Here is a 26,381-nt window from a genome sequence, read left to right as displayed (position 1 = left end):
CTCGGTCTTGGTTAATCCCCCATCATGTTCCCAGGGAGCTCTCCCCCAATGTGGCACTGGGTCAGGTGCGGGTTCCAGTTGACCCCCATCATGTGGTCACAGGGTTACAAGGGTCACATGCAGACATGAGCTCTCCAATAACAAGACTTTCATCACCTAAACTTAATTATTCCTAAATCATTTCTGACATCTTCCCCTCAACACACCTGGTCATGATGGAGGTTCTTCTATGTCCCAAGGCATGGAACTGGGTCTACAACAGAGTCTAGAGAATGAACACCACAAAGGAGGCTGTGCAGCTGCTACACGTCCAGCACCAAACTGCCCTGATGGAGTAGGACCCGGGAGCTCTGTCTGTGTCTCTCTAGTTCCTGCTTCTGGTTCCCCGGGACCCTACAGATCCTCCTCTCTCCCCCAACACTTGGTCCACTGGATCTAGGCTCACACTCTGGTCTTAGTTTGTCGTCTGATCACTTTGTAAGGGAAACAGTGTCAGATGGGACTTCTGGTCTCCTGAACATGAGCCTCCTGCAACAAATGAAGACGTTAAGTGCTGAAGGAAAATTGAGTAGCATTCAAGGTTGAATTCTAAACGAACTGAAAATATATTTCAAAACTGAATGAAGCCATGCTGGTGTGGCACAGTGGTTGAGCTTCGACCTGTGATTCCATTCCTGGTCAGGGAAATTACCTGGATTGTGAGCTTGATTCCCAGTAGTGACCATAGAGGAGGCAGCCGATCAATGATTCTCTTTCATCATTGATGTTTCTATCTGTCTCTCCCTCTCCATTCCTCTATGAAATAAAAAATATATATTAAAATAAATATATGACAAGGTGTGGGTTTGCTTCCCAGTCTTGGGAGATATGGGAGGCAAATGATAAATATGTTCCCCACCAGCAATGGTTCTCTCTTTCTCACCATCTTTCTCTGTTCTATATTTCTATCTCACATCAATGTCTCTCTCTCTGTCTCACTCTCTCTCTATCTCTATATATCTCTATATCTCTCTCCTTTTCATTTCTCTAAAAATCAATGAAAATATCCTCAAGTAAGGACAAAGAAAAGAATCTCTAAATCTATAGTATATTTATATCTACATATACAACTATAGCTAAGCTATACATATAAAAATCAATATGTATATCTATATGTATATCTATATGTATATCTATATGTATATCTATATGTATATCTATATGTATATCTATATGTATATGTATATGTATATGTATATCTATATCTATATGTATATCTATATGTATATCTATATGTATATCTATATGTATATGTATATGTATATGTATATGTATATCTATATCTATATCTATATCTATATCTATATCTATCAATATCCATGGGAGCAGAGGAACATTGATGTTATCCCTAAAGAGTCAGTGATTGTGCCCACATCCTACTTCCTGACCATCTCCTGCAGCACAGCCCCTGCTGTGGAAGAAGAGGCCCCTGGGCACGATGACTAGGACCCCAAGGAGGGCCTGGTTCTCTGAGGGCACAGTCAGCACCTCCTTCTAGGAGGAGCCCCAGAGACCAGGACCGCCCTCACCTCTTGCCCTTTGTATGTGCAGACACCTCCCATATGCAAATGCCCACACAGCCACCAGACACACACACAGTTGGAATCCACTTAAATGCAGGGCCTCCTCACCCTGGAGAATACTTTCTGGGGGACGAGGACCTCACCTGCAAGACATGACTCCCCTGTGGCTCTTCCTCTTCCTGCTGTCAGCTCCCAGATGTGAGTGACTTAGGGCTTAGACATGAGGAGATGGGGACCCTTCATCTGAGCCCAGGAGTTACTGTGTTCTCTCTGTCCCAGGTGTCCTGTCCCAGGTGCAGCTGCAGGAGTCGGGCCCAGGACTAGTGAAGCCCTCGCAGACCCTCTCCCTCACCTGCACTGTCTCTGGATTCTCCATCACAACCACTGGTTACTGCTGGGACTGGATCCGCCAGCCCCCAGGGAAAGGACTGGAGTGGATTGCAGAAATATGTAGTAGTGGGAGCACTTACTACAGCCCCCCCTTCAAGAGCCGAACCTCCATCTCCAGAGACACGTCCAAGAACCAGTTCTCCCTGCAGCTGAGCTCCGTGACCACCGAGGACACGGCCATGTATTACTGTGCGAGACACAGTGAGGGGAAGTCAGTGTGAGCCCAGACACAAACCTCCCTGAGGAGACAGCAGGGCTGGGCCGCAACAGGAACCCCAGACACCAGGGGGCACTCAGGACCCACAGCACAGAGAGCAGCCCCAGGAGCAGGGGCAGAGGGAGGTGGGAGGGAAGGGCCTTCCTGTTGGGCTCAGGGATTTCCTCTCAAGCTCTCAGCTGCCTCCAGGGAAGGCTCTTCCTTCTCATGTTCTCACTGCAGACAACAGTGAAGAAGGGCATTGTGTTTACAGGTGACGAATTCGCAATGAGGGGGAATCTCCTTCACCAAGTCTCATTCACAAATTCTAAAAGTGGCTTTTTTCACTCTTTCCAATGTTTCACTAATGAGTGTGAACTCCACAGCTGGGTCCCTGGGAGTGTGCAGAGCTCTGCCTCCCTCCCTCGGGGGGCACAGCTCCCTCAGTGTCTGACTCTTCGTGTGCCCTGCCCGTCCTGGTTCCAGGGAGATCACAGGCCCTCCCTCTGCTGAAAGGCCTGAGCACACTCAGGCCTGCAGACCTCACCCATCCTCTCTGGGTCCACATTGCTGTCAGCTCAGTGCACCAAACACAGGGAGCCCCACATCCATCTACACGAGGGGCCCTGCTGTCCATCAGGAAGCAGTGCTAACCCCACAGCGGGGACAGGTGACCCTGAGGGCTGGGATGTGCATCATCCAACTGCTCCTCCACCTTTCCTCCTGGAGCCAAGGTTTTCTAGCTTCACTGTGGGTGAGATGTGCATCGGGAGCGTGTTGGAAGCCGAGGACTATCCGTGGGACCCCCTGCGTCCATACTGTCCTCTTACTACTTGCCCAGGAAACAGAGTCACACACACACACAGTCACACAGACACATAGACACACAGACAGTCACACACTCAGAGTCACACACACACAAACACACACAGTCACACACTGGTTTCTGGAAAAGACATGCATTCACACATGAGCAGTGACACAAAACCATTCATGTCGTTACACGCTGTATTTAGGAATTCTATGTAATAAAACAGAGTTATATTTCATACTCTTGGATGTCATATGAAATAAATACGTGCTATGCAAGCAACTATTATTTCAACACAGACCACAACCCGTGAAGATCAACAGTTCTCTTTGTCAGTCCACTGAGTAGGAGCTAAAATTAGGAATTTAATCCAAACTTTGCCAGATTGCTACAAAATGTAAAAATGTAACTGAAGTATTAGTGAAAACCTTCCACCAAATAAAAGCCAAGGACCAAATGAACTCAAGGATTAATTCTACAGAATTTCAAATAGGAATTGATGACTTTCTATCAACTCTTCTTGAATTCTTCCAAGAATTAAGGAAAGAGGAAACACTTCCAAACAGATTTATTGAGGTGACCATTACATTCATATCAAAATCAAGTAAAAACATACAAAAATGACAGGTCAGTATCTCTGATGAAATTACATGTAAAACCCTCAAAAACATACTAGGAAACTAAACTTCACACTGAAAGGGTCATTGACCACGCCAGGCCTCAGGGAAGGGGCTGGAGTGGATAGGGTACATATGTAGTAGTGGGAGCACTTACTACAGCCCCTCCATCAAGAGCCGAACCTCCATCTCCAGAGACACGTCCAAGAACCAGTTCTCCCTGCAGCTGAGCTCCGTGACCACCGAGGACACGGCCGTGTATTACTGTACAGGAGACACAGTGAGGGAAAGTCAGTGTGAGCCCAGACACTAACCTCCCTGAGGAGACAGCAGGGCTGGGCCGCAGGGAGCATCCAGGTCACCAGGGGGCGGTCAGTACCGGGAATTGGCCAGAACCAGGAGCAGGTGGAGAGTTGAGAAAAGATACCATTACCTGCTCCATCTTAAATTAGTTTTGCACCAAGGCTCAGCCACAGAGCTCACAGGAAGCCCTGTCCTAGGTCTAGTGTTAGGGATTGTGTTTGTGAACAAAAAGGGGGCTCTGTCCTAAATCTGACAGAACTCAGTGACTGACAGGACCCTCACAGGAGGCTCTGATCACACATTCCTACCTGGGCAGTCCTGGGGGTGGGCACGCCCCAGGCCTATAATTCTTTACTAAAAGGCTCCTCTTTGCCTGAAGCACCCCCATCCATGGTTCCTGTGCATCTGGGTTAACACACCTGTGACATCAGCATGACCACCCTCAGGAGAGCACCTCTTGTTCACTATCCTGTCACCCAGTCCCTGCCTTGCTCTCTCCCACCTCCATGTCACTCCTCACCTTCCCTCCTCAACTTCAAATGCACAAACGCAGCTGCAAACGGTTATTCTCTGGAGCATTGGAGGTCTTCCTTCCCAACAGTTGTCATCCGTTTAACACCAATAAAATCTTATAAAACATTCTCTCCATGTTTGCACATTTCTTACTTCAACATGTTGTCCTTTTTCATTTACAACATACGTTCATAAACGTTTCTTTCCCTTGTGGAGAGGGGAGTGCACGCACATTAAAAACCTGCTACCTGGACGGGATGAATTCAAATGAGTTCACAGTTGCTGGAGATGAGACAAGTTTGCTGTTGGTTGTCATGGACGTAAGTGTCCCTTTTTTTTCCAGCCCAGCAGGTGTGACTGGGAGGTTGAGCTTCGACGTATGAATCAGGAGGTCATGGTTTGATTCCTTGGTCAGGGCACATGCACGGGTTGCAGTCTCCATCCCCAGGGAGTGTGAGGCAAGAGGGAGCAGATTAATGATTCTCATCATTGATGTTTCCATCACTCCACTGGCCTCCTCTCTGGAGTCAAGGAAAGTGTATAAAGAAGGAGAAGGAAAGAAAGGAGGCTTCCCCAGCTGTGCCTTCTCCCCTGTGACACTCTGGCAGGTTCCCCTGCTGGTTGAATCGGCATAAAATCCACAACATAAATGAGCCACTTTGAAGTCATTGACATTAGAACTTCTAAGCCCCTGGAGAATATTTTTAAGAGTTTATTTGAGACAAACATGATCACTGGAACAGCAAGTCCAGCTTCTTCTGTCCCCGGGATCTGGGGTGACCAAGTCCAAGAGCGAAATTGGGCACCAGAAGGTTTAAGCAAAAGCTTGGAGTGTTTATTACAAGCAGATTCAGGCTCCCCGCACGGGGAGGGGCCCCCTGATGGGCTGCCCCTGAAGCCTGTGGTCTCGGGTGTATATGTGCCACCAGCCTGCTCCGTGTCCCCTCGTGTGACCACCTGATGGCCCTCCTTGTTCCTGCCCAGCAAGGGGCCTGCACGTCCCCTGTTCCCTTGTGTGCGCTCCCCTTCCTGTCCCAGGCCCTCCCTCGTTTCCCAGGCTCCCGCTCTGAGTCCAGAAACATTCTGCTGTGTCTGCCTGGTTGGTGCCTGTGGTTAGGCTGCTGAGAGGGCCGAGTCTGCCCTGCCTACCAGCCACCTGCCTTGGTTTCCCATGGACCCTGCCCTGTCTGCCTGCCCGTCAAGCTAACTCCCCTCAAAGCCACCCCTTCTGGAGGAGTGTCTGGGGTCCTCCAGGAACAGGAAGCTCATCTTCCTAAAACACAGGCTCTCCTTACAAACACCAGAGTCACTGCTCAGCGCAGGGCCCTCCTCCCGCCTCTGCTGGCCTGGGATGGGTGCTGCCCCCTCTGTTCTCTCTGTTGTTGGCGGATTTTGGGGCGGTTGCTCTTCTCCCTTCTCATTCTCTGTTTGTTCAAAAGGAATCACTGAAGAGAAGGGGGAGAAGAAAAATGGTGGCGTAGGCAGCTCCAAACTCTTTTTCCTCCACAAAAGCATCAAAAAATCAAACTGAAACTCTCATAACTGGCATCTGTCAGGCTCTCGAACACAGTCAGACCAGCAGCAACTGAGCGAACCCCGAGTCAAGTACATGCTACTCAGAGAGGGAAGGAGCCAGGGTGTGGCTCAGGGGCTGAGTGTTGGCCCAGGAACCACCAGGTTATGGGTTTGATTCCGGGTCAGGTCACACGCCCTGGGTTACAGGATCAATCCCCAATAGGAGGCATGCAGGAAGCAGCAGATCAATGATTCTCTCTCATCATTGATGTTTCCATCTCTCTATCCCCTCCTTTCCTCTCTGAATTCAATAAAAATATTTTTTTAAAAATAAGAATAAAAAATGGCCCTAACTGATTTGGCTCAGTGGATGGAACGTCAGCCTTCGAACTGAAGGGTTCCAGGTTCAATTCCAGTTAAGGGCATGTCCGTTGGTTGCGGACACATCCCCTGTAGAGGGTGTGCAGGAAGCAGCTGATCGATGTTTCTCTCTCATCGATGGTTCTAGCTCTCAATCCCTCTCCCTTCCTCTCTGAAATTAATAAAAATATATTTTAAAATAAGAATAAAAAATGAAAAGGAAGGCTTCGTGGTGTCTGACCTGCGCACACCCTCCCCCTCCCCAGCGTGATCACACTTTCCAAGTGGTGGTGGCCGCCTTCCCAGAGGAACAAGTGACCACAGTCCCAGATTCCTGTGTCCTTCTGTCCTCACCCGGGGCTGTGGGAGGATGGACACAGGTGGCCGCTCTCCTCCAAGAAGGGAGGTGCTCACCTGCCCCCAAGGACGACGTGGTGCCTCAACTCTCTACCCACAGTTTTGCTTCCAAGAGCCAACATATTCCTTTCTTATCTTTTTTCATCCTCACCAAAAAATATTTTTCTATTGCTTTTCAGAGAGGGAGTGGAAGGGACCGAGGGGAAGAGAGAAACATGGATGTGAGAGAAACACATCAATTGGGTGCCTTCTGAACATGCCCTAACCAGGGCAAGGGCAAGGGAGGGGCCTGCAACCCAGGTTCGTGCCCTTGACCAGAAGTGAACCTGAGACCCTTTGGTTCAAAGGCCAACACTCTAACCACCAAGTCAAATCAGTCACTTAAATTTTAATTAATTACTTAATTATCTACACTAATAAAAGTGAAATATCAAATTGACCATCACTCTGCTACACCCACCAGCCAGTCAGGAGTGAGTATCCAAATTAACCCAACAAAGGTGGTGGCCACAGAGCTGGAGTGAGCAGGAGGTTTGGGTTGCCTCCGGTGATGGAGGAAGCCAAGCTTCCCGTCTGCCCTGGCTGGCCCTGGCCTCCATTCAAGGCTACAAAGTTTCAATTATAGAAGATAAAGAAATCCCTGATACCTGCTTCCAGCCGGCCCTGGCTTCCACTCAAGGAGGTGCTGAAATAAAAACGAAAAAAGAAAAAAAGGAGGGGCTGGGAGCTTGGGTTGCCGGGGGGTGTGGCCAGCCTGCAAACAGTCATCAGCCCCTCACCCAGGCTGGCCAGGCACCATAGCGAACCCACAACTTGAAGGGGCTGTGGGCAGCCTGCAAACAGCCATCAGCTCCTCACCCAGGCTGACCAGACACCGCAGTGGGGACCCCAACCCAAAAGGGGGTGTGGCCAGCCTGAAAACAGTTCTCAGCCCCTCAGCCAGGCTGACCACACCCACATGACCCAATCCCTCTAAATGAGGAGTTGAACATCCCTCGAGGAGTCCCAAATTGGAGAAAGTCCAGTTTTGGCTGAGCGACACCCCTCCCCCCAGCAGTGACGAATTTCGTGCACCTGGTCTCTAGTATTTAATAATATTTTATTGTTGAAAGTATCACAAATGTCCACTTTTTCCCCCATTGACCTCAGCCAGTCAGCCAGCCCCCACCACCCATCACAGCTCCATTTGTAAATGATGGGAATTCTCCCACTTTGAGAGGCTGGGAAACAGGGCTTTTGCACACACACAGCAGGGAAGTTGAGGGAAATGTGTGCTTTCGGGAGGCAGCTGTGTGCTTGTGAGAGTGGCAGCAGGTTAGAGACGGAGGCTGCGGCCACAGCGTCCAGCCCAGCCTCTCCTGCCTCCTCACATACATATGTTAGAGTTTTGTGGATGACCTGGTTGTGGAAAATAACAAGGAGAATCTTTCAGTCTCAAAATAAAAGCATCATTCAATGCAAATTCTTATTCCCAAACCCCAAAAAGTAACATGGCCCACTGCGGGTGAAGGAGAGCGAGAGGAAGCCCCATCCACGTGTATCTGGGGGAGCACCCCTGGGTCCTCATCAAAACCCCCAGGAAGGAGGACTCTCAATCCTGGAAGCTGCCCCCAAAGAAATGGGGTCAGGGTGACGGGTCTCAGGAAAGGAGGGATGGAGAATGGGTCAGGACAGGACCCCCTGTGGCCAGCATCCTTGAGTCCTTTCCCATCTGGGGTCGCCCCTAGGATGACAAGGTCAGGCATGCTGCCCAGTGTCACAGCTGCACCTTATTTGCAGACTCCATGCAAATGGGGCTCTCCTCCTGCTCATAAAAGGGGGCCCTTGCCCGGCATGTTGGGGAGACACCCAGAACCCAAGTGCCTGAGACAGGACCCCAGCGGCTCCACCATGGACTTGGTGCCAAGCTGCGTTTTCCTCCTGATCATTTCTCAAGGTCATTCTCAGGAGTGGGGAGCGCTGAGACCTGTGCCTGTGCCTGTTTGTGCTTCCATGTGATTCTAAGTCCCCCTGTGTCTCTGTGTTTGCAGGTGTCCAGTGTGAGGTGCAGCTGGTGGAGTCTGGGGGAGGCCTGGTGCAGCCTGGGAGGTCTCTGAGACTCTCCTGTGCAGCCTCTGGATTCACCTTTGATGACTATGGCATGCGCTGGGTCTGCCAGGCTCCAGGGAAGGGGCTGGAGTGGGTCGCATACATTAGTTGGAATGGTGGTAGCACATACTACACCTCCTCTGTGAAGGGCCGCTTCACCATCTCCAGAGACAACGCCAAGAGCACGCTGTACCTGCAAATGAGCAGCCTGAGAGCCGAGGACACGGCCGTGTATTACTGTGGAGACACAGTGAGGGGAAGTCAGTGTTAGCCCAGACATTAACTCCCTGGGGCATGCAGGAGGCAGCCAATCAGTTATTCTCTCTCATCATTGATGTTTCTATGTCTCTCTCCTCTCTCTTCCTCTCTGATATCAATTAAGAGATATTTAAACAAATCCTATATAATAAGGAGCTAATATGCAAATGGTCATCATGCCCTCAGGCCATCACAAGGTAATGGCTCAGACACTCAACACTGGGGAGGAGGAATGGGACCAGCGAGGCACAATGAGCTTGCGAGGGAGGAATGGGGACCAGCCAGGTTGCGGCCTGGGAGAGGGACAAGCCACGTGCCCCATGGTCTCGGCACCTGCGGCTGTGGCTTAAGCAAAGCCTCCAGCACACGGTCGCCTGCCACCCCAGGCAAAGCCGGCCTGGGTCCTGGGTCTTGGTGCCTGGGGCCATCCAGAAGGAGGGTAGCTGAGGTCACGGGTGCCTGGGACCAGCCAGAGCAGGGAATACTGGGTCCCTGGTGCAGGGCAAGGCAGAGGCGGTTAGGGGGAATCAGGCCAGTAGATGAGCAGTTAGGGGCGATCAGGCAGGCAGGTAGAGGTGATTAGGGATGATCAGGAGGCAGGCAGGCGAGCCGTTAGGAGCCAGCGATCTCAGATTGCGAAAGGCAGTTGGAAATCCCCCGAGGAGTCCCGGATTGGAGAGGGTGCAGGCCGGGCTGAGGGACCCCTCTCTTGCAAGAATTTCATGCACCGGACCTCTAGTAAATATATAAATGAAAACGTTGCCCGTTTGAGTCACAGTATGGGCATGTATGGAAGGCAACTGATCAATATGTCTCTCTCACATCAATGTTTCTCTCTGTCCTTCTCTCCTTTCCTTCCCTCTAAAAATCAATGAACATATCCTCAGGTGAGGATAAAGAAAACAATATCTGTATCTATACATATGTGTACATCCACAAATACAACTACATCTACATCTTTATATCTATATCTGTCTCTACATCTATATCTATATCTAGAGCTATATCTATATCTGTATCTATATCTATCTATAGATATGTATCTATATCTATATCTATATCTATATCTATATCTATATCTATATCTATATCTATATCTATATCTATATCTATATCTCTGGAAGAAGAGGAACATTGATTTGATCCCTAAGGAGTCACTGACTGTGCCCACATCCTATTTCCTGCCCACCTCCTGCAGCATAGCCCCTGGTGTGGAAAAAGAGGACCCTAGACACGGTGAACAGGACCCCAAGGAGGGGCTGGTTCTCTGAGGGCACAGTCAGCACCTCCTTCCAGGAGAAGCCCCAGAGACCAGGACCTCCCTCACCTCTTGCCCTTTGTATGTGCAGACACCTCCCATATGCAAATGCCCACACGGCCACCAGACACACACACAGTTGGAATCCACTTAAATGCAGGGCCTCCGCACCCTGGAGAATACTTTCTGGGGGACGAGGACCCCACCTGCAAGACATGACTCCCCTGTGGCTCTTCCTCTTCCTGCTGTCAGCTCCCAGATGTGAGTGACTCAGGGCTTAGACGTGAGGAGATGGGGACCCTGCATCTGAGCCCAGGACTCACTGTGTTCTCTCTGTCCCAGGTGTCCTGTCCCAGGTGCAGCTGCAGGAGTCGGGCCCAGGACTGGTGAAGCCCTCGCAGACCCTCTCCCTCACCTGCACTGTGTCTGGGGGCTCAGTCACCAGCAGTTACTGGTGGAACTGGATCCGCCAGCCCCCGGGGAAAGGGTTGCAGTGGATGGGGTACTGGACAGGGGGCACAAGCTACAACCCAGCCTTCCAGGGCCGCATCTCCATCACTGCTGACACGGCCAGGAACCAGTTCTCCCTGCAGCTGAGCTCCGTGACCACCGAGGACACGGCTGTGTATTACTGTGCGAGAGACACAGTGAGGGGAAGTCAGTGTGAGCCCAGACAGAAACCTCCCTGAGGAGACAGCAGCGCTGAGCTGCAGGGGGCGCCCCGGACACCAGGGGGCGCTCAGGGCCCACAGCACAGACAGCAGCCCCAGGAGCAGGGGCAGAGGGAGCAGGGAGGGAAGGGCCTTCCTGTTGGGCTCAGGGGTTTCCTCTCAAGCTCTCAGCTGCCTCCAGGGAAGGCTCTTCCTTCTCATGTTCTCACTGCAGACAACAGTGAAGAAGGGCAATGTGTTTGCAGGTGACATGGCGGCAGGGAGTGGGGACTCTCTCTCACCAAGTCTTTTTATTTTCTGTCTCTCTTTCTCTACAAGGGGACCATCCACAGTGCCCTCCTCATCCTGGTTCCAGGGAGACCACAGGCCCTCCCTCTGCTGAAAGGCCTGAGCACACTGCAGACCTCACCCATCCTCTCTGGGTCCACATTGACCCGGGAAGAGCTGTGAGCTCAGTGCACCAAACACAGGGAGCCCCACATCCATCCACACAAGGGGCCCTGCTGTCCATCAGGAAGCAGTGCTAACTCCACAGCGGGGACAGGTGACCCTGAGGGCTGGGATGTGCATCATCCAACTCCTCCTCCACCTTTCCTGCGTCCATACTGTCCTCTTACTACTTGCCCAGGAAACACAGGGTCACACGGACACATAGTCACACACTCAGAGTCATACACACACACACACACACAGTCTCACACACACACAGTCACACTCACACAGTCACACACTCGTTTCTGGAAAAGACATTCATTCACACATGAGTAGTGATACAAAAGCATTCATGTCGTTACACACTGTACTTTAGGAATTCTATATAATGAAACGGGGTTATAGGTCATGCTCTTGGATGCCATATGAAATAAATATGTAGTGTGCAAGCAACTATTATTTCAACACTGATTACAACCTGTGAAGATCAACAGTTGTATTTCTCAGTCCACTTAGTAGGAGCTCAAATTAGGAATTTAATCCAAACTTTGCTAGATTGCTACAAAATTAAAAATATGATGGAAGTAATAGTGAAACCTTCCACCAAATAAAAGCCAAGGACCAAATGGACTCAAGGGTGAAATCTATTACAGTTTCAAATAGGAATTGATAACTTTCTATCAACTCTTATTGAACTCTTCCAAGAATTAAGGAAAGAGACAACATTTCCAAACACATTTATTGAGGACACCATTACACTCATATCAAAGCCAAGTAAAAACATACAAAAATGACAGGTCAATATCCCTGATGAAATTACATGCAAAACCCTCAAAAATATACTAGGAAACTAAACAGCACACGGACAGGGTCATTTACCACAATCAATGGGATACTGTCCTAGCATGCAAGGATGGCTCAACATATGTAAACCAGTAACTATGCTACATCTCATCCACAGAATGAAGGATAAAGTGTACAGTCATATAAATAGATACAGAATAAAGCCTTTAAATTTGAGAATCGCTTCAGAATTGAAATTCTTAGCAGACTAAGTGTAGAAGTGATGGGCCTCAATACACTAAAGGCCACATTTGAAAAGCCAACAAGTGACATCATGCTACACGGAGAAAAATTCAAAGCTTTTCTTCCTACATCAGGAAGAAGACACGCCCCCCACCCCGCACCCCCGCCGCCCGTGACTATTTCTATTTGTAAAAACAAGAGGTCCTTGTCAGAATAATTAAGCCAGAAATGGAAACGTCAAATGTCTAAATCAGAAAGAAATGAGTTAAAATATTTCTCTTATCTGTAAGCAGATGACAGGATCTTGTACATAGAAAACCCTAAAAACTGTATGAGAAGCTCATAGAACTAGAATCCAGGAAAGATGTAAGATACAAAACCAACACACAATGGCTGGTGCCCCTGCTCCCTCTCAACACAGTGTCTTCATGGCTCCAGGAAACATGTGGGCTGTTTCAGAGGAAAGTGAGGGAAGGAAACGTGAACTGGCTACACAACAAGGAGATGACAACCTAATGAGACAAGAACCCGGGACGTGTGTGTCCTCGGTCTTGGTTAACCCCCCATCATGTTCCCAGGGAGCTCTCCCCCAATGTGGCCCTGGGTCAGGTGCGGGTTCCAGTTGACTCCCATCATGTTGTCACAAGGGTTACAAGGGTCACATGCAGACATGAGCTCTCCAATAACAAGACTTTCATCACCTAAACTTAATTATTCCTAAATCATTTCTGACATCTTCCCCTCAACACACCTGGTCATGACGGAGGTTCTTCTATGTCCCAAGGCATGGAACTGGGTCTACAACAGAGTCTAGAGAATGAACACCACAAAGGAGGCCGTGCAGCTGCTACACGTCCAGCACCAAACTGCCCTGAAGGAATAGGACCCGAGAGCTCTGTCTGTGTCTCTCTAGTTCCTGCTTCTGGTTCCCCGGGACCCTACAGATCCTCCTCTCTCCCCCAACACTTGGTCCACTGGATCTAGGCTCACACTCTGGTCTTAGTTTGTCGTCTGATCACTTTGTAAGGGAAACAGTGTCAGATGGGCCTTCTGGTCTCCTGAACATGAGCCTCCTGCAACAAATGAAGACGTTAAGTGCTGAAGGAAAATTGAGTAGCATTCAAGGTTGAATTCTAAACAAACTGAAAATATATTTCAAAACTGAATGAAACCATGCTGGTGTGGCACAGTAGTTGAGCTTTGACCTGTGATTCCATTCCTGGTCAGGGAAATTACCTGGATTGTGGGCTTGATTCCCAGTAGTGACCATAGAGGAGGCAGCTGATCAATGATTCTCTTTCATCATTGATGTTTCTATCTGTCTCTCCCTCTCCATTCCTCTATGAAATAAAAAATATATATTAAAATAAATATATGACAAGGTGTGAGTTTGCTTCCCAGTCTTGGGAGATATGGGAGGCAAATGATAAATATGTTCCCCACCAGCAATGTTTCTCTCTTTCTCACTTTCTTTCTCTGTTCAATATTTCTATCTCACATCAATGTCTCTCTCTCTGTCTCACTCTCTCTCTATCTCTATATATCTCTATATCTCTCTCCTTTTCATTTCTCTAAAAATCAATGAAAATATCCTCAAGTAAGGACAAAGAAAAGAATCTCTATATCTATAGTATATTTATATCTACATATACAACTATAGCTAAGCTATACATATAAAAATCAATATGTATATCTATATGTATATCTATATGCATATCTATATGTATATCTATATGTATATCTATATGTATATCTATATCTATATCTATATCTATATCTATATCTATATCTATATCTATATCTATATCTATATCTATATCTATCTCTGGAAGAAGAGGCACATTGATGTTATCCCTAAGGAGTCACTGATTGTGCCCACATCCCAATTCCTGACCACCTCCTGCAGCACAGCCCCTGGTGTGGAAGAAGAGGCCCCTGGGCACAGTGACCAGGACCCCGAGGAGGGCCTGGTTCTCTGAGGGCACAGTCAGCACCTCCTTCCAGGAGAAGCCCCAGAGACCGGCACCTCCCTCACCTCTTGCCCTTTGTATGTGCAGACACCTCCCATATGCAAATGCCCACACGGCCACCAGACACACACACAGTTGGCGTCCACTTAAATGAAGGGCCTCCTCACCCTGGAGAATACTTTCTGGGGAACGAGGACCTCACCTGCAAGACATGACTCCCCTGTGGCTCTTCCTGTTCCTGCTGTCAGCTCCCAGATGTGAGTGACTCAGGGCTTAGACGTGAGGAGATGGGGATCCTACCTCTGAGCCCAGGACTCACTGTGTTCTCTCTGTCCCAGGTGTCCTGTCCCAGGTGCAGCTGCAGGAGTCGGGCCCAGGACTGGTGAAGCCCTCGCAGACCCTCTCCCTCACCTGCACTGTCACTGGTTACTCCATCACCAGTGGTTATTACTGGTGCTGGAACCGCCAGCCCCCAGGGAAGGGGCTGGAGTGGATGGGGTGCATACATAGTAGTGGGAGCACTTACTACAGCCCCTCCCTCAAGAGCCGAACCTCCATCTCCAGAGACGCGTCCAAGAACCAGTTCTCCCTGCAGCTGAGCTCCGTGACCACTGAGGACACGGCCGTGTATTACTGTGCTAGACACAGTGAGGGTAAGTCAGTGTGAGCCCAGACACTAACCTCCCTGAGGAGATAGCAGGGCTGGGCTGCAGGGGGAGCGTCCAGGACACCAGGGGGCGCTCAGGACCTGCAAACCCAGGCTCCCAGCTCAGAGGCTGTCCCTGGAGGGGCTGTGAGGGCTTCCTATTGGGTTCAGTGCTTCCTTCCCTCTTAGTTTCCCAGGGGCAGGTCCTGCTTCCTTCTTTGTGTCTCTAATTAGATTCTCTGCAGAAAAAAGCAGGAAGCAGCTGTGTTTCAGATCTGGTCGACTCCTTATCTGCTCCTTTCCTGTCACCAGGTCCCTGATGGTGGCTCTCTGGGTTGACAAGGAAAACATTGTAGGGATTCCCATCCCCTCACTGAGAGTGATGTCCCCCACCATCCATGCAGTGCTGAGCGGGGAACACGGAGTCCAGGCCCCAAACCTCACCTGAGGGTAATCAGCCCCTCGCTCTGCCCCAGGAGGATCCCTTTGGGGGCAGTTAGCCGCTTGCCTCTCACTGACATGGCTGCACATGGAGAATTACAGTCTGACCCCTGTGGGCGCTGCCTCTCTGTGAGCCTGGAAGTGCCCAGCTCTCCGTGTGCCCTGGTTGGAGGCAGGAAGCCCTGCTGGGCCCTGTTCCCCGTGGGTCTCAGAACCTGGTCCCAGGGGATGTGTCCCAACACCTGTCCCGCTTCCCCTGGAGAACCACCTGCATCCTGCCAACCTGCTGAAGGGAGTCCTGGTCCCACCCACCTCTGCTGTGCCTCCAGCTCCGCAGACTCCACCCCATCCTCCCCCTCTGTCCTCTGCCGCCCACACTCTCACCCCATGGGGCCTGCACAGGACATCACGTGTGGATGCATCTGCCCTCTCCTTCCTGCCTGGTAGGTTTGGCCACATATGCACCCCCAGGTCACCCCCTCATGCCCATCTCCTGTGCCAGGCCCTCCCTGAGACGCCAGGGGCAGGGCCACTCAGCCGCCCTGCTGAGCCCATGAGTGCCCATTTGTGATGTCAGTCCATGGGGGCCCTGGTGAAAGCTGCCCATTGTCTTCACTAGCAGAGAGGTGTGGACAAGGAACCGGAAAGGCTGGTGACCCTTGAGCTCTGGCAAAGGTCAGGTCTGTGTACCCACCGTTTAGTCCAGACAATGGTAGCTGAAGCAACTTCCCCACCAGAGAGTCATGTAAATCCTTACTGACAAGATAGTCTGCCTGTTACTGGAAATTGCCTGCCTTAGGGCTATAGGTGTATCCCAAACTGAAGAAAAGGATGGTGAGGCCGGAGCCCAGGCCCAGTCCTTCCTCTTGAGCTGGGCTCCCGCCTGGTTAACCAATATTTTCCAAATTATTTCTTGTCTCATCTCTTTCATTTGCATGCGGCCCCTCTTCCAGAGCCGGAACCCTGAACCACACGGGGACGTGGGAATTCACAGGGTCCCTCCTGTGTCAGGTGGAGACAAAGGTGAGCACTGAGCTCAGAGCACCTCCAACAGCTCACACTTGGGCTGAGGGAACCTCTAGGGGCCCATGAGCTCAGAGCATCGTGGTGGACAAGCCCATGGCCACTGGGGTCAGAGGGCAGACAGAAAAGGACTAGGGCCTGGTCACCTATGATGTTACCAACATCCCCCTGACCAGAGTCCAGGTACACAGGGAGCTCTGTGAATTTTAAAAGTTCAGGCAGAGCTGGGCCAGCATGGCTCAGTGGTTGAGTGTTGACCTATGAACCAGGAGGTCACCATTCAACTCCCAGTCAGGGCACATATCTAGAATGTGGGGAACATTCCCAGTATGGAGCATGTAGGAGGCTGCCGATCTGTGATTTTCTCTTAACACTGATGTTTCTATCTCTCTCTCCCTTCCTTTCTGAAATCAATAAAAAAATTTTTTAATAAATAAATCTATCTATATATATAAACAGGTGATATGCAAATTAGTCGGGCGTCACAACTGGCTCCAGGAGGCTGCGTCATGACCGCTCAGGAGGAGCTGCGTGTGCAGCTGGGTGGGAGGGGACTGCGTGCCGCCCCCACCCCAGCGGACACACACACACCAGGGCTGGAGGCATGCTCTGAGCTGGGATGCACAGCATGGTCAGAGCACACCCCAGTGGTTGGCAGCAGCGGCTGGAGCAAAGCAGCCCAGGTCCCAGGTGCCAGAGGGGAACCGGTGCCAGCAACCAGGGGAAGGAAGGCGTATTCTTGCACGAATCTTCCTGCATCGGGCCTCTAGTACATACTTAAAATATTGCAGATTGGATTCGCAGTGGAGTCATATATGGGAGGCAACTGATCAATATTTCTCTCTCACATCAATATATCTCTTTCCTTCTCCCTCTCACCTTTACTTTCCCTCTGAAAATGAATGCATATTTCCTCAGATGAGAATAAAGAAAACTATATCTATAGCTATACCTTTAAGTACATCTAAAAAATACATCTACCTCTACACCTTTATGTCTATATCTATCTCTACATCTGTATCCATATAAGTCAATGAACATATTCATAGGTGAGGGTAAAGAAAAGAAGATCTACCTATGTCTATCTCCATATCTATATCTACATCTATATCTATATCTATATCTATATCTATATCTATATCTATATCTATATCTATATCTATATATCTATATCTATACCTATACCTATATCTATATGTATATGTATATGTATATGTATATGTATATGTATATCTATATCTATATCTATATCCATGGGAGCAGAGGCACATTGATGTTATCCCTAAGGAGTCACTGATTGTGCCCACATCCTACTTCCTGACCACCTACTGCAGCATAGCCCCTGGTGTGGAAGAAGAGGTCCCCGGGCACGGTGACCAAGACCCCAAGGAGGGCCTGGTTCTCTGAGGGCACAGTCAGCACCTCTTTCCAGGAGAAGCCCCAGAGACCGGGACCTCCCTCACCTCTTGCCCTTTGTATGTGCAGACACCTCCCCTATGCAAATGTCCACACAGACACCAGACACACACACAGTTGGCGTCCACTTAAATGCAGGGCCTCCTCACCCTGGAGAATACTTTCTGGGGGACGAGGACCTCACCTGCAAGACATGACTTCCCTGTGGCTCTTCCTGTTCCTGCTGTCAGCTCCCAGATGTGAGTGACTCAGGACTTAGACGTGAGGAGATGGGGACCCTGCATCTGAGCCCAAGACTCACTGTGTTCTCTGTCCCAGGTGTCCTGTCCCAGGTGCAGCTGCAGGAGTCGGGCCCAGGACTGGTGAAGCCCTCGCAGACCCTCTCCCTCACCTGCACTGTCACTGGTTACTCCATCACCAGTGGTTATTGCTGGAGCTGGATCCTCCAGCCCCCGCGGAAGGGGCTGGAGTGGATGGGAAGCATATGTAGTAGTGGGAACACTTACTACAGCCCCTCCCTCAAGAGCCGAACCTCCATCTCCAGAGACACGTCCAAGAACCAGTTCTCCCTGCAGCTGAGCTCCGTGACCACCGAGGACACGGCCATGTATTACTGTGCTAGATGCACAGCGAGGGTAAGTCAGTGTGAGCCCAGACACAAACCTCCCTGAGGAGACAGCAGGGCTGGGCTGCAGGGAGCATCCAGGACACCAGGGGGCGCTCAGGACCCGCAAACCCATGCTCCCAGTTCAGAGGCTGTCCCTGGAGCAGTTGTGAGGGCTTCCTATTGGGGTCAGTGCTTCCTTCCCTCCTAGTGTCCCCAGGGGCAAGTCCTGCTTCTTTCTCTGTGTCTCTAATTAGATTCTCTGCAGGAAAAAGCAGGAAGTGGCTGTGTTTCAGATCTGGTTCACTGCTCATCTGCTCTTTTCCTGTCACCACTTCCCTGATGGTCGCTCTCTGGGTTGACAAGGAAAACATTGTAGGGAATTCAGTCCCCTCACTGAGAGCGACGTCCCCCACCCTCCACGCATTGATGAGAGGGGAACACGGAGTCCAGGCCCCAAACCTCACCTGAGGGTGATAAGCCCCTCGCTCTGCCCCAGGAGGAGCCCTTTGTGGGGCAGTTAGCCGTTTGCTTCTCCCTGAAATGGCTGCACATGGAGGTGTAAGGTCGGACCCTGCAGGCGCTGCCTCTCTGTGAGCCTGGAAGTGCCCACCTCTCCGTGTGCCCCAGATGGAGGCAGGAAACCCTGCTGGGCCCTGTTCCCCGTGGGTGTCAGAACCTGGTCCCAGGGGACGTGTCCCAACACTTGTCCCGCTTCCCTGGTGAAACACCTGCATCCTGAGAACCTGCTGAGGGAGACCTGGTCCCACCACCTCTGCTGTGCCTCCAGCTCCGCAGACTCCACCCCATCCTCTCCCTCTGTCCTCTGCTGCCCACACTCTCACCCCATGGGGCCAGCACAGGACATCCCATGGGTATGTGTCTGCCCTCTCCTTCCCGCCCTGGTAGGTTTTGCCTTAAATGCAGCCCCACGTCACCCCCTCCTGTCCATCTCCTGTGCCAGGCCCTCCCTGAGACGCCAGGGCCAGGGCCACTCAGCCGCCCTGCTGAGCCCACGCGCAGTGCCCTCGTGTGATGTCAGCCCGTGTGGGCCCCTCCTGTGTCAGGTGGAGGCACAGCTGAGTACTGAGCTCAGAGCACCTCCAACAGCTCACACCTGAGATGAGGGAACCTCCAGGAGCCCATGAGCTCAGAGCATCCTGGTGGACAAGCCTGTGGCCACTGGGGTCAGAGGGCAGTCAGGGAAGGGCTGGTGCCTGGTCACCTATGATGTTACCAATGACCTGCTGACCAGAGCCCAGGTGCACAGGGAACTCTGTGAATCCTAAAAGTGCAGGGACAGCCCAGCCAGCATGGCTCAGGGGTTGAGCAGCCACCTATTTTACCAGGAGGTTATGGTTCAATTCCCAGTCAGGGCACATGCCCAGTTTACTAACAACATCTCCAGTGTGGGGTGTGCAGGAGGCATCCAGACAATGATTCTCTCTCATCATTGGTGTTTCCATGTCTCTCTCCCTCTCCCTTCCTCTCTAATATCAATTAAGAAATATTTAAACAAATCCTATATAATAAAGAGCTAATATGCAAATGGTGATGATGCCCTTACGCCATCACACAGTAATGGCTCAGACACTCAACACTGTGGAGAGAGGAATGGGACCAGCCAGGCACAAATGAGCTCGTGAGAGAGGAATGGGAACCAGCCAGGCTGTAGCCCGGGAGAGGGACAAGCTGCCCACTCCACGGTCCCAGGTGCTAGTAGCTTAGGCTACAGGCCAGGAGAAGGACAAACTGCCTGCCCTTCAGTTCCGGGTGCGAGTGGCTGCGCCTGTGGCCAGGGAGAGGGACAAGCCGCATGCCCCATGGTCCCATCGCCTGCGGCTGCGGCCGGCCAGGGTAAAGAAGGCCTGGGTTCTGGTGCCTGTGGCTGGCCAGAGAGAGGGAAGCCAAGGTCCCCAGTGCCTGCAACCAGCAAGAGGAGGGGATACTGGGTCCCAGGTGCAGGGCAAGGCAGAGGCAATTAGGGGCGATCAGGCAGGCAGGCAGAGGTCGTTAGGGGCAATCAGGCAGGCAGATGTAGTTAGGGGTGATCAGGCAGGCAGAGATACTTAGGGGCGATCAGGCAGGCAAGCAAGTGAGCAGTTAGGAGCCAGCGATCCCCGATTGCAAGAGGCAGTTGGACATTCCCCGAGGGGTTCAGGATTGGAGAGGGAGAGGCCGGGCTGAGGGATACCCTCCCCCGCGGCATGAATTTCATGCCCTGGGCCTCTAGTTAGTAAATACATAAATGAAAATGTAGCCGGTTTGATTCACAGAATGGGCATATATGGAAGGCAAATGATCACTATGTCCCTCACACATCAATGTTTCTCTCTGTCCTCTCTCTCCTTCCCTTTCCTCTAAAAAATCAATGAACATATCCTCAGGTGAGGATAAAGAAAACAGTATCTATATTTACACATATGTGTACATCCACAAATACATCTACATCTGTATATCTATGTCTGTCTCTACACCTATATCTATTTCTAGAGCTATATCTACATGTCTATCTATATCTATATCAATATCTATATCTATATCTATATCTATATCTATATCTATATCTATATCTATATCTGTATCTATATCTATATCCATGGGAGCAGAGACACATTGATGTTATTCCTAAGGAGTCACTGATTGTGCCCACATCCTACTTCCTGACCACCTCCTACAGCACAGCCCCTGGTGTGGAAGAAGAGGTCCCTGGGCACAGTGACCAGGACCCCAAGGAGGGCCTGGTTCTCTGAGGGCACAGTCAGCACCTCCTTCCAGGAGAAGCCCCAGAAACCAGGACCTCCCTCACCTCTTGCCCTTTGTATGTGCAGACACCTCCCTTATGCAAATGCCCACATGGCCACCAGACACACACACAGTTGGCGTCCACTTAAATGCAGGGCCTCCTCACCCCGGAGAATACTTTCTGGGGGACGAGGACCTCACCTGCAGACATGACTCCCCTGTGGCTCTTCCTCTTCCTGCTGTCAGCTCCCAGATGTGAGTGACTCAGGGCTTAGATGTTAGGAGTTGGGGACCCTGCATCTGAGCCCAGGACTCACTGTGTTCTCTCTGTCCCAGGTGTGCTGTCCCAGGTGCAGCTGCAGGAGTTGGGCCCAGGAGTGGTGAAGCCCTCGCAGACCCTCTCCCTCACCTGCACTGTCTCTGGATTCTCCATCACAACCAGTCCTTACTGCTGGGACTGGATCCGCCAGCCCCCAGGGAAGGGGCTGGAGTGGATTGCAGCAATATGTTATGAAGGGAGCACTTTCTACAGCCCCTCCCTCAAGAGCCGAACCTCCATCTCCAGAGACACATCCAAGAACCAGTTCTCCCTGCAGCTGAGCTCCGTGACCACCGAGGACACGGCTGTGTATTACTGTGTGAGAGACACAGTGAGGGGAAGTCAGTGTGAGCCCAGACAGAAACCTCCCTGAGGAGACAGCAGGGCTGGGCTGCAGGGTGAGCTTAGGATACCAGTGGGCGCCCAGGACCAGCACAGGGCCCTGACCAGGAGCCTGTGGAGAGTTAAAAAAGACACCTTTTCCTGTTCCTCTTAAAATAGTTTTGCTCTGAGGCTCAGCCACAGAGCTCACAGGAAGCCCTGTCCTAGGTATAGTTTTAGGGATTGTGTTTGTGAACAAAAAGGGGGCTCTGTCCTAAATCTGACAAAACTCAGTGACTGACAGGACCCTCACAGGTGGCTTTGATCACACATTCCTACCTGGGCAGCCCTGGGGGTGGGCACACCCCAGGCCTATAACTTCTTTACTAAAAGGTTCCTCTTTGCCTGAAGCACCCCGTCCATGGGTCCTGTGCATCTGGGTTAACACACCTGTGACATCAGCATGACCACCCTCAGGAGAGCACCTCCTGTTCACTCTCCTGTCACCCAGTCCCGCCTTGCTCTCTCCCACCCCCATGTCACTCCTCACCTTCCCTCCTTCACTGCAAATGCACAAACGCAGCTGCAAACGGTTATTCTCCGGAGCATTGGAGGTCTTGTTCCCCAACAGATGTCGTCAGTTTGGCTGAAATAAAATCTTATAAACATACTCTCCATGTTTGGACATTTCTTACACCAACGTGTTGTCTTTTCTTCGTTTACCACACACGTTCACACATGTTTCTCCCGTGTGGAGAGGGCGGTGCACACAATCATAAAACCTGCTGCCTCCACACGATGGTGGCGGTGACTCTAACGAGTTCGCACCCTTTGGTGTGGGGATGACGCTCCAACCACTGAGCCCACCAGCCAGCTCCATGTGTAAATGATGGAAACTCTCCCCTGTGAGAGGCTGGGAACAGGGCTTGTGCACACGACCAGCAGGGAAGTGGAGGGAAATGTGTGCTTTCGGGAGGCAGCTGTGTGCCTGTGAGAGTGGCAGCAGGTTAGAGACGGAGGCTGCGGCCACAGCGTCCAGCCCAGCCTCTCCTGCCTCCTCACAGGCACATGTTAGAGTTTTGTGGACGATCTGGTTGTGGAAAATAACAAGGAGAATCTTTCAGCTTCAAAATAAAAGCATCATTCAATGTAAGTTCTTATTCCCAAACCCCAGAAAGCAACATGGCCCACGGCGGGTGAAGGGGAGGGAGAGGATGCCACATCCATGCGCCTCTGGGGGAGCACCCCTGGGTCCTCAACAAAACCCCCAGGAAGAAGGACTCTCAGTCCTGGAAGCTGCCCCCAAAGGAATGGGGTCAGGGTGATGGGTCTCAGGAAAGGAGGGATGGAGGGCGGGTCAGGACTGGACCCCCTGTGGCCAGCATCCTTGAGTCCTTTCCCATCTGGGGTCGCCCCTAGGATGATAAGGTCAGGCATACAGCCCAGGGTCACAGCTGCACCTTATATGCAGACTCCATGCAAATGGGGCTCTCCTCCTCCTCATAAAAGGGGGCCCTTGCCCGGCATGTTGGGGAGACACCCAGAACCCAAGTGCCTGAGACAGGACCCCAGTGGCTCCACCATGGACTTGGTGCCAAGCTGCGTTTTCCTCCTGATCATTTCTCAAGGTCATTCTCAGGAGTGGGGAGCGCTGAGACCTGTGCCTGTGCCTGTGTGTGCTTCCATGTGATTCTAAGTCCCCCTGTGTCTCTGTGTTTGCAGGTGTCCAATGTGAGGTGCAGCTGGTGGAGTCTGGGGGAGGCCTGGTGCAGCCTGGGGGGTTTCTGAGACTCTCCTGTGTAGCCTCTGGATTCACCTTTGATGATTATGCCATGGACTGGGTCCGCCAGGCTCCAGGGAAGGGGCTGGAGTGGGTCTCAGGCATTAGTAGTGATGGTAGTTACATATACTACGCCGACTCTGTGAAGGGCCGCTTCACCATCTCCAGAGACAATGCCAAGAACACGCTGTACCTGCAAATGAACAGCCTGAGAACCGAGGACACAGCCCTGTATTACTGTGCAAGAGACACAGTGAGGGGAAGTCAGTGTGAGCCCAGACACTAACCTCCCTGCAGCAGAGGCTGCGACCACCAGGGGGCACTCAGGAACCACAGCACAGAGAGCAGCCCCAGTAGCAGGAGCAGAGGGAGGGGTGGGGGAAGGGCCTTCCTGTTGGGCACTGGGATTTCCTCTCAAGCTCTCAGCTGCCTCCAGGGAGGGCTCTTCCTTCTCATGTTCTCACTGCAGACAACAGTGAAGAAGGGGCATTGAGTTTGCAGGTGACATGTAGGCAGGGGGTGGGGACTCTCCTTCACCAAGTCTTTGTATTTTCTGTGTCTCTTTCTCTGCAACGAGATCATCCTCAAGGTTCTGGTCATCCTGGGTTTGGGAAACGTTCCCACCAAGAGATACCCCAGCACAGCCCAGGCCCCTGTGTGCTGAGCTCAGACCCGTGCCCCCATCTTTCCCTCTCACAGGCTCACCTGTCCCCACCTTTCCCTCTCACAGGCCCACCTGTCCCCACCTTTCCCTCTCACAGGCCCACCTGTCCCCACCTTTCCCTCTCACAGACCCACCTGGGCAACCACGACCAGGATCATCCCCCAGGACCTCCCACCACAGCACTTCATCCTCCCTACCTGTTGGATGAAACACACAAGGGCTTTAATCTAACAGACAGGAGTGGCTAGAACTGGTCTGTATTTTGAATTTCTAGAGGTTAAGATGTAACAACATCTGCAATAACTAATACATGGAGTAAGACTAACACTGCAGATTAAACATACATGAACTTCAAGAAGTCTAAGGGAACTCTCTAAAGTGGAACACAGAAGAAATTTTCCACAAAATAGCCAAGTGTCAGGAATGTAAGAGACAATAAAGCAGTCAAATATCTTTAATAATAAAAGCATAATATGCAAATCGACCAAACAACCGAACAGCAGAATGACCGTCCACACAACCTTCCCGACGACCACGCTCTGACACACACTGGCACCAGGCCCACCAGTGCGGGTGCAATGTGATTGGATGGGGGGCCCCACCATTGCCCATGATCGCCCTGCAGAGGGAGGCCCAGGCAAGCCAAGTGATTGCACTCCACGCCTGTTTCCCACAAAGGGAGGCGACCCATGTTGGGGGGAGGGGGCAGAACCACACAGATGGCAAGCAGTGGCAGCAGCGGGGGCGGTTCCAGCTGCCACAGCGGGATGAAAGGAAGGTCCGATAGGCCTTGATCGCTGGCCAGGCCTAGGGACTCTACCTGAGGGATCCTGGATTATGAGAGGGCACAGGCCGGGCTGAGTGACACCACCTGTCCTGTGTACAAATCCATGCACGGGGCCTCTAGTCTATATGTACAACTGACTAAAGGACCGAATGACTGAACCACCATTTCACCGGCCGCTATGATGCACACTGACCACCAGGGGGGAAACACTCAATGGAGGAGCTGCCCCTGGTGGTCAATGTGCTCCCATAGCAGCAGCGAGCTCAGCTGAATAACAGACACTGGGCTTACAGCTGGCGAGGGCAGCTGCAGCAGCACAAGCCTCTACAGCAGCATGGCCAGGATCAGCTACAGAGGATGGCACCCGGCCCAGGCTCAGGCTCCTCCCTGGCCACATTCCACTTGGCAAACTACTACATCCCTCAGGGGATGTTGGACTGCTGGTGTAGGTCGTAACCCCGCAGGCCCCAAGGGGTCCCAAAATGCAAGAGGGTGCAGGCCAGGCTGAGGGACCTCACCAGTGAAGGAATCTGTGAACTGGGCCTCTAGTATATACATGGAATTGGAATCCCAGAAAGAGGAGAGAGGGGGCACCAAGAAAAATGTTTGAAAAAAAATCGTGGCAAATAGTTTTTCAGAATTTGATGTAAACTATAAAGACATCTAAGAACACCAAAGTACTCCAAGAAGAAATGAAAATAAACAACATTAAATCAAGGCACATTGAAGTCAAACTGGTGAAAAGAAAAAACCACACCTGAGTCAAGAAACAAGATTAATAAAAACATCAAAGGTCACATGAAAAACTACCAAAACCAGAAGACAATGGAGTGACAGCTCAAAGAGCTGAAGGAACATTGAACGAACATCAACGTAGAATTCTAAACTAACAGAATATCTATTCAAAACTGGATGAAATAAAATTACAAAATATCAGTTTTGTGAGATGCAGCTAGAGCGGTGCTTGGAGGGAAATGTACAGCATTAAATGCTTATGTTAGAAAAGAATAAAGATCTTTAAATCAATCATCTCAGCCTCCACTTTAAAAAATTGGAAAAGGGTGAGAACCAATTTGGAGGCAGAGGTAAATGTGTTCACACTGCCTCCCACAACCACGTGAAATGCAGAGTTGTTCTCTAAAGTAGAGAACAACCATCACTCCAGACTAGGGAGGTAAAGAAGAAACCACACCGAGACGGGTAGGAAGGGTGGAGGCGGGGAACAGGCTGGTCCGACACCCACATGTGGCATGTTTTTTTTTGTTTTGTTTTGTTTTTTAGTATATTTTATTGATTTTTTACACAGAG

Source organism: Plecotus auritus (assembly GCF_963455305.1).
Source record: "Plecotus auritus genome assembly, chromosome: 1".
NCBI classification, from domain to species: domain Eukaryota; kingdom Metazoa; phylum Chordata; class Mammalia; order Chiroptera; family Vespertilionidae; genus Plecotus; species Plecotus auritus.
The sequence above is the reverse complement of the archived record's forward strand: the minus strand, read 5'-3'. Positions refer to the sequence as shown.